Genomic DNA, 5000 nt, shown 5'->3' on the forward strand with positions numbered 1-5000 from the left:
GTGGGAATCTCGTTAATCCATTCATGCGCGTCACTAATTAGATGACGAGGCATTTGGCTAATTTTTTTTTTTTTTTTTTTTTTTTTTTTTTTTTTTTTTTTTTTCCAGATACCACAATCCACCCACTTGGAGATTAACTTGAGGGTTGCCTGCCGTCCTACGATAGGCGTCTCCTCCTCCAATACTGGTAGAGATGCAGGATCAAAGAAAACTTGTCCTCTGAAAGGCAGAGGGACCAAAAGAACGCACCCCGACTTGTGGTGCTGGGACCTTGATTAGCCCTGGGAGCCCACTCCCCGACGAACGACCGCTGTCGACATTTGGTGCATTTTAAATGCCGCCAGCCCCCCTTGTAGGCACCTTATCGTCATCATTTTGAAGTCATTCCTTGTCAATCCCACCTCCTGCAGAGTCCTCACAGATTCACCCGCCCATGTTCCTCTATATGACAGGGTGACACTTGAGACGGTAGGCGTAGGTGAGACTTGGAAAAGCAGATCAGGGATTTTGTATTTATCGCATTTGTGGTGATGAGCCTCCGTAAGTTCAACTCGCGTGCTCACCACCTGCACATCCAGGATATGGGATTTCTCCCGCTTTATGATGACAAGATCCGGGATCTTCGTACCCTGTGATGTTTTGAAGTGTCTTTCTTGCTGCACCTGCCATCCAAGCTCAGTCAGCCTACCTGCCAAGTACCTCAAAATGTTGTCATGCCTTTTGATGCGAGCGTGGTGGGTTCTGTGACATCTCTGAAGGATGTGCCCCAACGACTCCTCAGCCTGACACCCTGCACGACACTGCTTAGGTAACTCTCGACCTCTACGTAGACGAGTCAGATTTGGGACTGCTGCGACATGAAATTTAGCCAAGTCAATAAACTCTCGACCACGGAGGAGTGAAGTCCCATTTCCTAGCCATGAGGTTGACCCTGGTGCTTCCTTGCATTGTTGCAGGGGTCTACCATCGAACGACATGTGGAGTTGTCGGGCCCAATACTTTCTGGACTGCTTACTGTTGCCGATTTTTGTGCCCTTGAAAATGGTGAGGTTGTCAGCCTGCCTCTTAAGCTGAGTGATTGTCGGTCGGGTGGCTGCAAAAGCGCACGCTGGATTGCTAGATTGGGCCACCGTCTGGTACCGTCGTAATCTCATGGCCGGAACAACCGTTCTAAAGCATGGCACTCCAAGCCCACCCTCTTCTACTGCAGCGTAGAAGAAGCCAAGCGGCGCATCTAGAGGCAGCGCCAGCCATCTCCTTACCGCAGAACGGACCACTCTATCAATTGTCAACAGTGTTTTCGCCGAAATTGGGCCGAGCACTAGTCGATGGTATAAACGAGGCAAAAGGTAAAACCTAAGCACAACCAGACGCTGCTGAGGTTTCAAGGGCGCCTTAGACACTCTCTCGAGAAGAATGGCCAACTGTCTTCTTACTAGACCCTTCTCAAGGCCCTTGACACCGAAGTGTACACCCAAGTAGCGCCATGTAGACGTGCAGTTCGTCGTTGCCAGACGTTCCCCATTCACAAAGAAGTCAATGTCTGTTCGGATCTTGGACCTCTTCTGCCAACCCGATGGCTCGATGACTAGGGTCGTTGACTTTGCCGCGTTAATCCTAAGTCCTCTGGCACCGAGAAATGAATTCAGACGATCAATTTGCTGCTTGAGGCCCCAGTGGGTAGCTGTGGTCAGGATAATATCGTCCGCAAATGCCATGGCCGATACCTTCATCCCCTCACTGGTAAAGGCCAACTGGGGGTCAAGCTCAGCCAAGAACTCGTCAATGACTAAGTTGAACAGGAGCGGTGAAAGGGGATCACCCTGCCTTACCCCCACTGTAGGATGGACGACCAGCGATTTGCCTCCGAATGTCAGCACTGTTACCGCATTTTGGTAAAAGTCTTCAATGTACGAGATAAAGTCTTCAGAGATCCCTTTTCTGCGTAAGGCTCTCAAGATTGCCGGTAAAACAACCCTATCGAAAGCCTTCGCAATGTCAAGCGAGGCCAGAGACAAGGGTCGCAGTGACTTGCGCGCTTCATCAATGATTGTCGCAAGGAGAAGAATGTTTTCAGCACACCCATCCACTGGCAAAAATGCCCTCTGCTGCAGGTCCAAATCGAGGTCAGCAAGCAGCCTTCGGAAATATATCTTATGAAGCAGTCTAAGGAGCACATGAGATATTGAGATTGGGCGGTGTTGCGAGGCTGTTGAAGCACCAGGAACTTTGGGAATGAAGATCGTTCGTGCTTGGGTGAGAAAGAGTGGAAGTCGCTTCAGCAGCAGGAGCAAGTTAAGTAGAACCTGGAGTATTACTGGCGGAACCTTCCGCAGTTCCCTCGCCGCAAAGCCATCAGGTCCGGCTGCCGAGCTTGATGAGGGCATTGCCGCCTTAATGTCCATTTCTGTGATAAGGAACACAGGATCGATAACCTTGTGCGGGCGTTCGATAGCAGGAGACACTGATGAAGGCACCACTTTCTCCATGATCTCTCTCCATTCTTCTAGAAAAGCTTGGGGATCCTCCACCTTGGAGTCCGCCTCTCCATCCAGAATCTGTCTTGCACACTGTGTCCTGTTCCGTCTGAAGAGTTGTTGTGTCAAGGCGTATTCCCGCTTCTTTTTCTTCCTGCGACTTTCTTGAACAGGTGGAAGAGGTTGGCGACCATGCGGACGCAAGTCCGAAGCGAACACCTCCCTTAGGTAGGCATTAAGAGCTATCGTTATATCCTCCCTGTCGAGGAATCTCTTTGCAAGCTCCCATAGCTTGTATGCTTGGTACGCTCTTGGCGGAGGTTTTGTTGTTAGACCTCTTAGCTCAGCCTCAATCACCTCACGGTGATTTACCTCGGGGATGACCAGGGAGGCGTCCTCAACAGCTTGCTCCCCAATGTCGGCTAGCACCTCCTGAGTGCTTCTTGGGTAGAGTCTGTTCTGTAGGTCTTCCACCAGCCTCTTGTAACCTTCCTGCCTTCTGTGCGATTTAATGCTGTGCAGCGTGCGGTGCGGAAACGCTCTTAGTAGCTGTGCATTGATGTCCCGGACCTTCTGGGATCTTAATTCAACCTCCTTAGTTGCCATCAGGTACTCCTCCTCCTTTTTCCATCTGGGCTTGAGTCTGGCCAGATTCACATCTTCGTTGTATTCTTCAAAATGCCGATGCCGGCGATGCTGGCTCAGGCCAATCTTGCTACCAAAGGTTGCAGTACATTCTGGACATTGGAATGTCGTTGTCATGGTTGATATGTGGCCTGTCATATTCGCGTCAGCCGGGGCGGCATTTTCGGAACAGCCTGTAGCTGCTCCGTTCTCAGAACCTTCCTCTGTGGGCTTGTTGCCCGAACGCTTTGGCATGCTGCTCCTTTGAGTGATTTCTCCGGGGGGCGACCCGCAGAACACAGGTTCACCTCCCTCGTCCTCGTCATCGGACGAACGTAAGTCGGGTGGAAGTACGAACTTCCTCCTGACCCTAGGTCCTACCCCCGTAGACATCCAGACTGACCCCACATGGACACTGTCAGCAGAATCGCGCGCATTCGCCGCATCAGTGCCAAGGGGAGCTGGTTGACCGGAGGGGACCGCAGGGGTTGCACCAAGAACTGGCTCCCCTGAATCAGCGTATGAAGCCACGTTTGAACTTGGCTCCTCCGCAGCATCAACAGACGCTTGGTCAGGTAGGGAGTTAATAACCCGCCTGTCCTTAGGCCTTGCCCCTGTCATTACCCAGGCTGACACCCCATGGCTGTCGGCTGAAGCGCGCGCCTTCACCGACCTACCACCAAGGGGAGCTGGGGAAGCAGAGGGGGCCATATGAGCATAGCATAATGTGCCTTCAGTGCGTTCAACCCACGTACAAGCCGTGGCCGTTGGCTCAATAACCATTGGCAGTACTGTGGCATGAATACCGTCCTGGCCTTTAGGGTCATTACCCTCAGGGCTCTCGGGTTCCATCAATTCTGCAATAGTTTCAGCTCGTTCACATCCGTGAACATCAACATCGATGCCTTCAGATCCCTCTTTCTCCGCATTGTGTTCTCTCGCTCCTTCATTCCCTTCAAATTTGCCTTCTGGAGCTTGCGCCATTTGCACATCTTCATCCCTATGACGCATCCTTGCTTTATGAATTTTCAGACCCTTCTCTGTGCGAAACGCCTTGTCGCAGACCCAACACTGGAATGATTCCTGCCTGGGGGAACTCCCTCCAGCGGTCGCATTGGAGCGCGCGGCTCTCCTGGCCTCTCTCGGCCCCACGCTTGGTGCGCCTGTCACTCGGCAGGCGTTTTCATCAGGTTTTCTGTTCGCCATAAGCCAAGCGTTTGATAAGCAACCAAAGAACAGTCTTTGGCGCTCAAGGTTGCCAGTATCGTTGCACCGGTAAAGGTGGCAGGGGGAACCACGAGCAGGTGATACTTGGACTTCTCCCCCCAAAAGAGAGTCATAGTTACTCCCGCCGTTTACCCGCGCTTTTTTGAATTTCTTCACTTTGACATTCAGAGCACTGGGCAGAAATCACATTGCGTCAGCACCGATCAACGGCCCTCGCAATGCTTTGTTTTAATTAGACAGTCGGATTCCCCCGGTCCGTGCCAGTTCTGAGTTGGCTGTTTTCTGCCGGCCGAAGCAAGAACCTCAGGCGCGAAGCCCACGGAAAATGCACAGCTGTGGCTTTCCACAGGAAGGTCCCGACGCTGGTCCGGGCTCGGCCGCACCGCTTTTTACGGCGGCGAGCCTCGCCCAGTCCCGGTGCAGTGCCGTTCCTGCTTCTGGACCCCAGCCCGACCGGCTCAGCCCTCAGAGCCAATCCTTTTCCCAAGGTTACGGATCCGTTTTGCCGACTTCCCTTACCTACATTGGTCTATCGACTAGAGGCTGTTCACCTTGGAGACCTGCTGCGGATGTGGGTACGGTCCGGCACGAAAATCACACTCCCTCACTCGGATTTTCAAGGGCCGACAGGAGCGCACCGGACAGCGCAAGAGCCGCACTGCTCTACGGAGC

The 5000-nt window shown here is 52.6% G+C and overlaps 1 pseudogene; it reads right to left on the reverse strand.

Moving 5' to 3' along the window:
* LOC142790659 (large subunit ribosomal RNA) overlaps positions 1–5000 on the reverse strand; it is a 9957-nt pseudogene that overhangs the window by 2806 nt on the left and 2151 nt on the right.

This window comes from Rhipicephalus microplus, unplaced genomic scaffold, assembly GCF_043290135.1.
Source record: "Rhipicephalus microplus isolate Deutch F79 unplaced genomic scaffold, USDA_Rmic scaffold_117, whole genome shotgun sequence".
Lineage (NCBI taxonomy): Eukaryota > Metazoa > Arthropoda > Arachnida > Ixodida > Ixodidae > Rhipicephalus > Rhipicephalus microplus.